The sequence below is a fragment of the Meles meles genome, chromosome 3 (genome assembly GCF_922984935.1).
Source record: "Meles meles chromosome 3, mMelMel3.1 paternal haplotype, whole genome shotgun sequence".
Lineage (NCBI taxonomy): Eukaryota > Metazoa > Chordata > Mammalia > Carnivora > Mustelidae > Meles > Meles meles.
The window spans coordinates 136,054,290-136,067,382 of record NC_060068.1 but is presented as its reverse complement, the minus strand read 5'-3'; the positions used below and the strand labels follow the sequence as shown (position 1 = coordinate 136,067,382).

Sequence of the window (13,093 nt, the reverse complement as noted above, 5' to 3'; positions counted from 1 at the left end):
CAAGTCCCCATCATCTTCATCCCCTGGAAATGACTTTCGAAGTTCATCCAATTATTTTTCAGACAGTGTTTCTCCATAGTCCTCAATTAATGTTTCAATTTCCTTCTCTGTAGGAAAGCACCACACCCCACTTGCTTGCCTCTAGGAACAGAGTGTTCCACATGGTTTTCAAGGACCAGAAAGTCCTTAAAATCATGTGTGTGTTGTGATCTGAGGTCTCACCAGCATCCATGGAGTCCCAGAGTCCTGACTGCTGTCCCGGAGGGAGAGCCGCTTGGAAACCGAGATCTTGCCTAAGGAAGCAGTGTATTCAGGACTCCCATGGAACACTCACTCCCAGGTGGAAGGGCAGGCAGAACCAGTGCTGTCCTTAACTTGACCACGTGCAGTTCCTATCTATTCTTCCCCCCATCCCCTCGTCCTGTTGGCCTGATTCTGGCCACCTGTCCCCAGAGGGGACCTGGAGGGGAATATGGGTAGAGTGCCACATTCACATCCTTCATGGGACACACAGTGTGAGTCTCCATAGTGTCCAGTATTCATACACCAACCTAACTCAGAGCCCGCCTGCTCTGATGTCCCATCTCTGCAACACAAACCCAACGAGTTGAAGTTATTTGTTTTACTCTGTGGTTTTATTTACTATCAAAAATAGTGTAGTCATAAGAAACTGAAATGAGGTTGCTTGCTGCTTGGATGATTCCTTTTATATTTTCCAGTTTGGGCTTAATGATACGCTGAGCATGAGTTCTGGTCTATTGGTTTCTAAAGTAGAGTTTGTTTAATTAAACTACTTGTCTCTTCAGATCTCGCCAGAGTATTTTTTCTACGTGAGTCTTTAAATTGCTCTGCAGTTTCACATTCGACAAAAATATGTGAAATGTGCACCTTGATGGTATGGCCGGCCCAGCTGAATTGTTACAGAGTATTTGAAGGGGAACCCATCTTACTTTGTTCTTCTGCGTGGTTGCCATTCAAATTATTTAATGATATTCTTCTGTCTTTCTGGCTTTATCATCTATCCTTATCATCAACATCATCTATTATAATAAACAATATATATTATTTAGTGAGCACTTTGATGTACCAGGCATGCATAACACGATATGTGTGTGTGTATGTAGCTACATATATGTATGTAGTACTGTTATTATCCCCAGTCCACACTAATAATACACGAATATGTGTGTGTATATACACACACACAAAGTAACCTATGTTATTTTATCCCCATTCCACAGAGTTGGAAACTGAGGCTTGAAGAAGCTAAATAATTTGTCTAATGTCCTATTCCTCTTCACAGTCTTCCTGTACAACCGTGAACTTGTTACATTTTATTCAACATACATGTCTGCTAATGTCCCCACTCTAGGTGAACCCACATATCCACATTACGTGCCAATGTCCCTACTCTAGATGAGCCTGGATATCCACATTATGTCTACCTTCATCCAGGCAGCTGAGCCCATGTGCCTCTACCCAGCCTGTGCCACAGAGCAGCCTATGCTCTTATAAACGCTAGTTACGAGCCAGAGTTGGATCTTTAAACTCTGATATCTAATATCCAGTCTTACTATATTCTTCTGTCAAAAAGTAGACCTTGCTTATAACCATTTCTTCTCTTCCCACTTCCCCTGCCCACAAGAATCCGCCTCCAGTTCTTCATAGAATGGCTTCTATGATCTAAATGACCTCCATGTTGCTAAATTTCATGGACATTTTAATTCCTCTCCTACGGCTAAGCACCAATTAGCATAGGTAATGCCTTCTGCCTTTTTGAAGGACTTTTTCCTCTTGGCTGTCTGTGTTACATCATTCCTGGTCTTCTTCCTCCCTCTCTAGTTTCCTTTGATAGTTCATGTTCCCATACCCAATTTGAAATGCGGCAATCCTTTAAAATTCTGACTGTGACTATCCTTTTATTTCACTCTCACCATTTCTTAGATCATATCACCCATTCTCTTGGTTTCCAAAATCACCTGTATTCCAAAATACCAGTGGTTTAGAACTCTCCCTTGAGTAATATACATGAGTAATATACCTACCTATGTAAACATCTGAATCTGGAAACTCCATTGATACCTTCAGTTCCACAGAAGCAACACTGAGCTTTTGCTCTGCCCCCAAACCTGAACATGTCTTATCCCCTTCACCCCTCACGTCATCCTTACCCCAACCTCCTTAGTAGTTCTCATGTTCACCCTTGCCACTTTTCGCATCAGTTACTTAGTTTAGGCCACCTTCGTTTCTTGCCTGGCAACTGACGTAGTCCTCTGGTTTGCACGCATTTGCTCTTGGTCCCCTGTACTGCATTTTACAGAGTGTAATCAGATCCTATAACCATGGGAATTGGATTTGGTTGGAAAATAGCAGGCAGCCCAACTAACAGTGGCTTAAACAAGTCAGGGGTTTACTTTTCTTATGTAATAATGATTCCAGAGGCGTGATCTGTCAGGCTTACAGCAGAACAGCGTCATAAAGGAATCAGACTCCTTCAGCTTTCTTCTTTGCACACCCTCAGCAAACGTCACTTTTACTCCTGTGGTCACATCGGGCCGCTGTGCCTCAAAGCATTGCTTCTGTATTTCAGAGAAGAGTAAAGAACAAAAAGCCTTCTTTGTTAGGCTTTGCTTTTTTATTTGGGAAGAAAATATCTCCCCAGACACTTATACCTACATTTCACTGGCCCAGGCTGTATCACACAGCCACTTAGTGCCGCAAAGGGAGTCTGAAAAGTTGAGCCATTTGTGTTTCCAGCCTCTGTGCGTGGACAAATGCAAGGATGAACTGTGCTTAAAACTGGGTGGTAGGTCCATAGTAGTTGTCATCATAGTATTAAAAAAACACACACACATTTCTGAGCATCATCATTCTCTGGTCTTTTTCCTTTTAATGGCTTCTTTATCCTATTAGGTTAAAATTCTCAACCTTTGACATGGCCTGAATGTTTCTTTGTGACTTCACCCCTGACTGCCTTGCCACCCTTAGCTCATGCCAGTCTCGTTCTTTCTACCCTAGCTACACACATCTCCTTAAAAGCAGTGAGCCGGCTCTTGTGTCCTCCCTCCTGGTGCCCTCTCTCCTCCTGCCTCCATCTGAACCATCTCTCCCAGCCTAACTCCTGCTCTGTCTTCAGATCTCAAGTGCCTGTCATTTCCCCAGAGAAGCTCTCAGGGTCCTCCACACTTGAGCAAGATGCCTGCTCAGAGCTCCGGCAGCTCCCTGTCCTAATCAGAGCACTTACAACAGTGCTTCTCAACCTTTTTTTTTTTTTTTTTTTTTGGTATCACCCTTTTAAGGAATCATCTCAGACTTTTTTTTCCTACTCACTTCCCTCTGCAACTTATGTATCACAGATACACCATATATCATTGTATGTATATCTGGGCTTTCTACTTAGAGAAAGATTTCTTGTGCCTTCCAGAACCCATTTTTGTACCCTTGGGAGCTGCATCACCCTCATTGAAAATACATGATTTACATCATTGTAATTACAAAAATCAGTTTAAGTATGTTCTCTAGCATCTCTCTGTCTAGCCAGATAAAAGCCCATAAGGGCAGAGATCAGATCTTCCCACTCAGTATCACCTTGGTACCATGCGAGGCACATAGGTGATTGTGAATTGTTTACAGACAGTGAATGTTACTGCACCAAGAATGGCTAGAGACTTTATATATTTTTTGAAATTTTTCTTTGTGAGCTCATAAAGAGAAAAAGTCTGAATCTGTTTTCCCCGCAAAACCATTTATGGAGTTGGCCTTCCATAAATATTTGTGAAGCGAATTAATTATCTGTATTTTTTGGGCAGAGAATCTGTCCTAATTCTTGAAAAGAAAATATTTGGTATGTATCCTGGAAACAACTTGTAACGACTACAAATGGTTTGCATTCGCAGCTTATTAATGGCCACCAGCAGGCCAGGAGACACAATGGGATTACTTTACTTCAAGTGACTTTTTCCACTTAAAATTTCTGTCTCACATCTGTCTGTTGCTCATGTCGGAAAGGTTTTCAGAAGCTGACAGCCACCTTCAAAGTGCTTAGCCTTGAAATTTGTGAAAACTCTGCAACTTTGCTGATACTCAGTGCATTTTAAATCTTAGATGAGACAGAACCTAACTCACTTCCTTAAAAAGCATTTTTCAGTGCACATTACCATTAGGAGAAAGCCAATAATTCATATTATGAAATAAATAAAAAAACCACTGTTTCTGAGGAATTTCCTGTGATCAGTGCTCCCATAAGACACTTATACCTACCCATGGATAACATGCTATAGAGACCACTTTTCAGGAAAATAGGCCTCAGACATTAAAGAATATTTAAATAGTAATAGGTAGCCATGTTCTCTATCCCGGACTTAGGCAAAAACCCTATCTCGTGTGTTTAGAAAGCTTTTAACCAATAGAAGATACATGAATATCTGTTTAGCTAAAACTTTGGAGTCATTAGAAAATTCTCTTACACAGAAGACAATGTTCATTATTCAGGGGATCACTACATTATCCATAATTTTTAAATACTGCTTGCTTTTAAATACTTTGGGAAACTTAAAGTTTCTTTGTCACGTGGCCTATACCCTCATAAGAAAAATGTAGTTGGATCCAGAGCAGCTTCTTTCATTAAGTAAATGCAATTTCAGTTCCAATTAAAATACCAAGGATGGGGGCACCTGGGTGGCTCAGTGGGTTAAGCCTCTGCCTTCAGCTCAGGTCATGATCCCAGGGTGCTGGGATCGAGCCCCACATCAGGCTCCCTGTTCAGTGGGGAGCCTGCTTCCCCCTTCTCTCTCTGCTTGCCTCTCTGCCTCCTTGTGATCTCTCTCTCTCTCTCTCTCTCTCCCTCTGTCAAATAAGTAAGTAAAATCTTTAAAAAAAAAATACCAAGGACAAAAAAAGCTGGATTTCATTGGAGATGTGTAAGTTGCCATGGGCACCACCGACTTTGAGTATTAATCATTTGGCTTTGATCATCTATTTCCGCTCTGCCCCTGGGCCCTCTGATGACCATCGTTGTCTTTCTTGTCCGGCACATCACCAGATCCCATTGGCTTTCCACTTAAATGTCTCCGAAAGCCGTCCATTTCTCTATCTGCGCGGCCAGTTCTCTACTGCAACCCACACCCTCTCCGCCCCACCCCACCTCATCTATCCTTGCCCTCCTCAAGTGTCTTTTCCATGACACAGTGTCTCAGCTGCTGCTGCTGCTGTGACAGACCACCATAAACTGGATAGCTTGAGCAATAGGAATTTCTCACTGTTCTGGAGACTGGGAGCCTGAGATCATGGTAGCAGCGTGGTAGGGTACCAATGATGATTAGTGTTTCAACATACGAATTTAGGAGGATACAAACACGCAGACCATACCCACTGGCACAGTGATCTTTGAAAAATGTCAATTTAAGGGCACTGGGTGGCTCAGTTGGTTAAGTGTCTGACTTTAGCTCAGGTCATGAGTCAGGATCCTGGGATCCGACTCCGCTTTGGGCTCGCTGCTCAGTGGGGAGTCTGCTTGTCCTTCTCCCTCTCCCTCTACCCCTCCCCCTACTTGTGCACATGCTTGCATGCTCTCTCTCAAATAAATAAATAAATAAAACCTTTAAAAAGAAAAGAAAAATGCCATTTGGATCAAGTCAAATCCCTGCTTAAAACCTTTAGCATGACCTGCAAGGTTCTGAATTACCCAGGTCAACCAACCTCTCCAGTCTCACCCCATTCTGCTCACCCTTGCAAAATACGGTCTAGCTACACTGATCTTTATTAACTTCAACTTCCCAACCCTGATGTCTTCGCATTATCTTTTCTACTGCTACTTATCCCTCTTAACTAGTTCATTACTAATCATTTAACAAATGCCAAGAAAACTTCACTTTCTCAGGGAAACTTACATGCCAGACCAGGATTGTATTACAAAGATGTTTTGTATTTTCCTTTCAAGTCTTTATCACTATTTGTAACTATTACATATTTTTATTTGTGAGATTATTTAATAGCTAATTATTTAAACTAATAACATACACTACTAGAGTACACTATACTCTTCTAGACTATGGACTCCATGTCTCTCTGGCTCACTTCTAGAGCCCCCCCCCCCCCTCAAAACACATTTATTAAATAAATTGAATGTTGGGCTTATCAAACCTATTGTGTTTCTTTCCTGGTTCATTGGGTTGATCCAACCAGGTTATCTGGAAGATTATAAACAGCAGAGCCTGAAACAGCCTTATAGATCACCTAATCTTCACCCCCATTTTGTATAACAAATGGGGAAGTAAGACCAGAGGGCAAATTGCCAAAGGTCATATTATAAGCTTATAGAAAATCAGGACTAAAAATCAGGTCTTGGGTTTTTCAGTTCCCTAATATTTCAAGAAATCAAATCATTCCTTCTCATATGTATCTTATCACCATTTCTTAGATTGAAATCCTTTCTATATTTTTTAAATGTAATATTGTTATAAAAATATGTCCTTATCAAGTAAAATATGGTGGTTGTTAATGGCTATCGTTCAGGTTATATCTACCCAATCAACATGAATTAGAACACTTAAAATGTTTTGACTTCAGACAATGGTGATTAGATATTTTAACTCTGCAATTTTAACCTGGTGAATATTTTGGCCCCATGATTTAAGCCCAAAGATAAATTTTGGTCTATGTTCATTAATATAAAACATTAATCATAATTATGTCAATCTTAATGAAATTACCTCAAGAAAGAACTTACTGGAGCAAACTCCATTAAGCTAGCTTAATTTCTTAATCGATGCTCTAAACAGCACACTTAAGCCATTTCTGACCTTTTTGAAAATTTTTCTTAAAATTATCATCCGAAAGATCATTTCTCCTCCATGTACAGCAGAGATTTGATTCATCATCAGTTTTTCTAGCTCCAAGTTACTGTCTGTAACTTCTAGCATAGTATTTCTTCCTTTGTGTCTAATGTGTCTCTCAAGTCCAATTTTCTTGTAGCACATTTTTCAGATGTGACTCTTCCTTCCAGGATTTGGTTCATGGCTGTATTTAACATATACAGGCTTGCGCACTTTAGCATTTATTATTATTTTTTATAAAATTGAATGTTCCCCAATTTTTGAAGTTTTAAAGACTTATAAACCAGGTTTTTGTTTTTTCAGTTAGTTTCATCTATACTAAAATTTGCCATTGACCATTTTATCTGTGAGGTTTATTTTCTGGTGGGTAGTTCTTCCAATTAAATGCAGGATGAATTGGGCAAAAATCTATTAGCTTTTATTTGTTTCCTCCTTAAACACTGAGAAAATTTTTAGGATTTTTAAAAAAATATATATATATTTCAGGGTTGCTCTTTTTTCCTGGTATGAAATGAAGGTGGCTCAAGACAGTCATCTGTTTAGATTAGACTGTTACCTGATGAAATTTTCAAGTGGAGGGAAGAACAGTTTAGCCCTGATACTTCTCATCCTGTCTCTTATTTTATAGCTGAGAAGGTTAAAGGTTAGAGAAGAATTCTGATTTGCATGAGATCACAGAGATAGGACTGGATTTCAGGTCTCTTCATATCCAGGACACTTTGAGGGGAAAGTCACCAAAGTTGAGTATACTTTACTGAGAGAAGCTGACTTTTTGTTACTATGGCAATGGAGTGTATTTGAGATTTTTTGACAGGCTTACCTCTTACCTGGACTACAAGGGGAAAAAAAAAAGCCATTGAGCTGATCTTTATGGTGATTCAAAACACTTTAGATAGATCCTGTCACATGCTTTATAAGTTCCTAATTGATCGTGTGGAATTAAGTTATTGGGCAGAGAACCAGCTAATGGAAACACATTGACGAAATCATTTTTGAGGGACATTAATGGAACTTAAAATAAAGCTGAAATGGCTTTATGGATTTTTCACTCGAACTGTTTATGAACATTTATTGCCAGTAAATTATATTGTGTCAAAAGAAGGAATCAGTAGGTATGGCTTTAATAGAAACCTTTTGAAATAATAAAATTGAGGATAATTTATTATCTTAGAATGGATAGGGGATGGGATGGGAGAATTCACCCTGATGAATGTTTGTCCACTCTGCAGCTTTGGGGAAAGTGAAAAATGGTGTGAAAATCAGAAGCCTGATAGGACTTGGACAGAAATGGTCCTTATGAAAGTATTAATAGCCCCTCTCATTGCACATGTGAATTGTTTGTAGAAGAGAGGGGATGGGAGATTTGGCAAGTGTTATTTGAGGTTATAAACATTGATATTTGTATCTCATAAAAAGATGAGCAAGTAGAGAGTGATATGATCTTGCTGAAAAAGGTGGTCTGAGTAATGGTCACAGGCATTGGTTCTATAACAAGAGAGTCCAAATTCGGACTCTCCCTCTTCACTGCTCAACCATCAGGAAATTTCCTGACTTCCCTGAGTCTTAGATTCCACATCCATAACAACAGAGACACATTGTCCCTACCTCATAGGGTTATCCTGATGATTAAATTAAAACAGTTTCAATAGTTTCTAGTTCATAGTAAGTGCTTTTAAAATGTTATTTTTTAAGAGTCATAAAAGACCTGGGTAAGAGTAGGAAAGAATAGGATTCATAAATATTTTAGTATGCTAGAAGTATTTTATTGACTATCATCATCTGCTGATTGCTATGTGCCAGAGATCTCATTCACTCTCCAAAGACCCCGAGGAGATAAAGTTACTATTAATATCCCTGCTCAGAGAAGGAATCTGAGCATCTTAGAGATTGTGTTTCATACCCAAGGACACTCGGATTATGAGAAATTGTGGTACATTCCCCTGAGAAGTCATATCTCTGAGCCTGTTTTCCAGTATGGGTGACATATATGGGTCCCTGTCACAAAAAAATCACAAATTCGGAGGGCATCGGGTGGATGGTGGGAGGTAAAGGAGCCTGACTGTCTCGTCCTTCACTGTCATCACATGTCCAGAGCCTGTCTATTACCTACGTCCTCTAATTGTGAGAGCCCAGACCCTCGGGATTTGGGTCTGGCTTGCCATTTTGTGGATACCACACTGTCCAGGCATTCAGAAAACAAGGCATGAGCACATGATGTCTACAAGTGGGTCCTAGAGTCAGCTGCCTGCATGTGAATCTCAGTTCCAGCACTCACTAGGCATGTGACCAAAAGCCCCGTGTTTTTTAGCCCCACTGTCCTTTAGGAGAAGTAGAATTCCTGGTCTGGCAAAGATAGTACAAGCCTTGATCTCATTTTGCTTTAAAGAGATATTTGTATTTAGCCCAAATGATATTCTTTTATTAAATAGCTCTTTTATTTTAAGAGGTACCGTTAACATAGGTTGGATTTTGGACATTCATTAAAACATGTCATGTGATCCACGAGGAGTTTTATAACAGTAAAGTAGTACTCCCATAGAATTGGTAGTACCAATTAGAAATAAGTCTAGTAGAAGTCTTTAGAACCTAAAATTGAATCTGTCTTTATTTTGTATATGGCCTTGCCCCTGTTCACATAGAGCTTAAGATCTTATTGAAGAGATGAGACGAATGTCTGTAAGGTAAATAAAAATCCCAGGTATTGCATAGAGCACTGGGCATGGTGCAAAAACAATGAATACTGTTACGCTGAAAAGAAATAATAATAATAAAAAAAATCCCAGGTAGTGTGTGCTCAGGGCCACATAGGTGTTGTAGCTGTGTTACAGATACTTGTTGAGAACCTATGCTGTGCTAGGCAATGGAGATAGGACAGAGAACAGGGCACACTTCTCCAAGACACCAGGCAAGTAGGATTGTCCATCTGAGAAAGGTGAGGACCCAAGTTCAGGTGTTCAGAGGAGAACATGATCCTGGGGCAAACTCAGAGTGAGCACCTGTAATCTGTTGCATTTATGTAACCTTTTTTATCCTTGGAATTGTTCTAAAAGCATGGCTGAGCTAGCTGCAACGGAGTAGTTCCTTCTTGAGCCAATGTGGCCAGATGTTAAGTAGCAGGTGTGGCCAGATATTATGGAGCAAGTGAGGTGTTGTCAGTATATATGACAAATAGAGAAACAGGCTTAGCACCAAATGTGGGTGGAATAAAGAAAATAGTACAGGCCTTTGAGGTCCATTTTACCTAAGAAAATGTCATTCCTCATTTTTGGATAATTGGACTGATAAATGCAATATATATCGTTGTATGTGTACATATTTGCATAGTCAAAAGTTGGGAAATAGGTATTCTTTGGCTTCAGAGGCCTTATAAAATGATTGGAGGGTGCATGAGATATCAGTGAAACAGAAAGCTTCACAACATTTTAATACCAGTTCAGATACTGAAGGGCGTCTATGAGCAGTACTACTTGCCGTATGGGTGGCTCAGTGGGTTAAGCCGCTGCCTTCGGCTCAGGTCATGATCTCAGGGTCCTGGGATCGAGTCCCATATCGGGCTCTCTGCTCAGCGGCGAACCTGCTTCCATCTCTCTCTCTGCCTGCCTCTCTGTCTACTTGTGATCTCTCTCTGTCAAATAAATAAATAAAATCTTAAAAAAAAAAAAAAAGACTGATTTCAGAAGAGGTAATGCTGTTTCTCTTGCAGTTTTCATAGAACTCTTAGTAGAGGAGGGGGGAAGATGAGCTGGGACTAAAAAGTGTATACAATGTATACAAACAGAAATAACTGCCCTAGCCTTAATCAGGTGTGTAAGTGTTTCTTTTAATCATTAAAACAAATAAACAAAAAGAAAAATGAAAACAAAACAAAACCAAAACCCCCAAACCCAACAGTTTCCAAAGGCTAAGAATAAGCATTTCTAAGAAATAAATAGAAAGGGAAGGTATCTCAGAGGAAGCCTCTGTTGACTGCAGTAGTGACTGATGAGAGCTGTTTAGTAACAGGTTTGAGATGGTACTGAGAGGTGGTGGCTGAGGCCATGCTCTTGGGTCACAGACACTTTAGAGCCACCTCCCAATGTGTTACTCAGGGTCCTGTCACTTCTACCGGCCTTTTTGACTCACAAGGCATCCTCCACAGTACCTTTGGTCCCCGTGCTTCTCAAAGGGTCACAAAAATGTTGGAGACGTGGAATGCATGTTCTGCAAAACCAGATTTAATGTGTGGGTAACAAAAGTTACATTATAGTCTATAATCCACCCAATCTTACTCAGTTTTTATATTACATAGGGTTCTTCAGAAAAACAGAACCAATATGGGTGTACATGTAGGAAGAGATCCATTATAAGAACTTGGCTCATGGGGCGCCTGGGTGGCTCAGTGGGTTAAAGCCTCTGCCTTCGGCTCAGGTGGTGATCTCAGGGTCCTGGGATCCAGCCCCGCATCAGGCTCTCTGCTCAGCAGGGAGCCTTCTTCCTCCTCTCTCTCTGCCTGCCTCTCTGCCTAGTTGTGATTTCTATCTGTCAAATAAATAAATAAATAAAAGAAGAAGAAGAAGAACTTGGCTCATGTCATTATAGAAACTAAGAAGCCCCAAGACCTGCTGTGTGGTAAGACGGAGACTCAGGGAGGCTGGTGGCGTAATTCAGAGTGAGTCCCAAGGCTACTAAGAACCAGTGGAGTCAGTGGTATAGATTCTATTTAGGGTCTCCGGGCTTGAGAACAAGGGGTGGTGAGGGCAGGAGAAGATTGATATCCCAGCTCAATCAGTTAAGCAGGAAAGCCCTAATTCTTCCTTCCTCCCCTTTTTGTTCTGTTGAGGCCCTCAGTGGGATTGGCCAAGGGCTGGAAACACCCTCACAGACACACCCAGAAATCATGGCTAGCCCGATATCAGGGTGCCTCATGATCCAACTCAAGTTGACACATAAAATTAGCCACCACATTTATAAAGAACACAATAAACTTTAAATTACAAGAGTAAAATAATATATGTGTAGTAAAACAACATTCTTATGAAATTTACATCAAAGCTGTATTTAATGGAGACTAGGGATACATTTTGATCTATTTGACATGATGTGGTTTGGGGTCTTAAAAAGTGAAAGTGTCTACAGGCAGGAAAAGATCTTGAATATTCACACACAAAATGCCTCTCTGCCTACCACAACTGTCTGTAGGGTTGTTGCAGGAGAGAACTGAGCTACTACATAGGAAGTATGTGATGGTATCACTCAAAACGTTAGCATCGATTAATAGTTATCATTCACCAGGATATTCTTTTAAATGACCATATGTAATGTCAAGTCAAGGCATTATTTTCTGATTTTATTTGCAGTAGTCTATTACTCATATCAAAGAGATTAAAAACTTTTTTAAAGAAGATGAAATGGGGTTATGGACATTGGGGAGGGTATGTGCTATAGTGAGTGCTATGAAGTATATAAACCTGGCGATTCACAGACCTGTACCCCTGGGGCTAAAAATACAATATATGTTTATAAAAAAGTAAAAAAAATTTTTAATGCCAAAAAAAAGATGAAATACTTTTATAATTGCTACCCAAGTTCATTCAGGTAGAGACCTAGGATAAATCTGGATTTGGAATAACCGTGGTTAATGGAGGGTTTCTAGACCTAACAATGCAAGAGGATTCTAGAAATTCTCAAACAAATACAAGATGTTGTTCTGCCCCTTTCTGTGGCATCAAAGAACTACACCAGAAAAGGTATAAAGATAAACACCTTTCCTTCAAAGTGCAGGATACTGCCTGGCTAAGTTTAATTGAAAAACTAATATCCACTGCAATTGTCTGTGATAAACTGAGGCTTAAATGATTTGAAAGCAGTCTGGGAGCAGACAAATCAGATAATCACCATCTTTATGGCTGAGAAGTTTCAGCTGGTGATGACAAGCTCTAAAGATAAAAGCTTATTGGGAAGTTAAGAGCTAAATGTCTAGATTGGGTCGGGGATCAATGTGGAATAATTCTCAAAGTGTGAAAAGCAGTGAACGTCAAACGGTCTCTCATAGTGTTCTGTTTTGTTTAACTTTTCAAGATAATAGCACAGAACTTTATTTCTCTTTCCTTGTTTCCTGACACTTGTTTCCTTGGCGTCATTAGGTGGAGACCGCACAGTGTTAGGGTGTTTTCCACCATCTCCCCACTGCCGAGATGCTGGATGTGGTCTGTGATTTGTGCCCTTCACTGCAATCAGGGGGCTTCTGGGACTGCTTTTCAAAACATTTCCAGTTGGGGGAC

The 13,093-nt window shown here is 40.2% G+C and overlaps 1 protein-coding gene across 1 annotated transcript in view; it reads left to right on the top strand.

Annotated features, from left to right (window-relative positions):
* The window catches only part of SGCD (sarcoglycan delta), a 401,431-nt gene that overhangs the window by 278,573 nt on the left and 109,765 nt on the right, over positions 1-13,093 (top strand). The gene's annotated exons all lie outside the window — the stretch shown is intronic.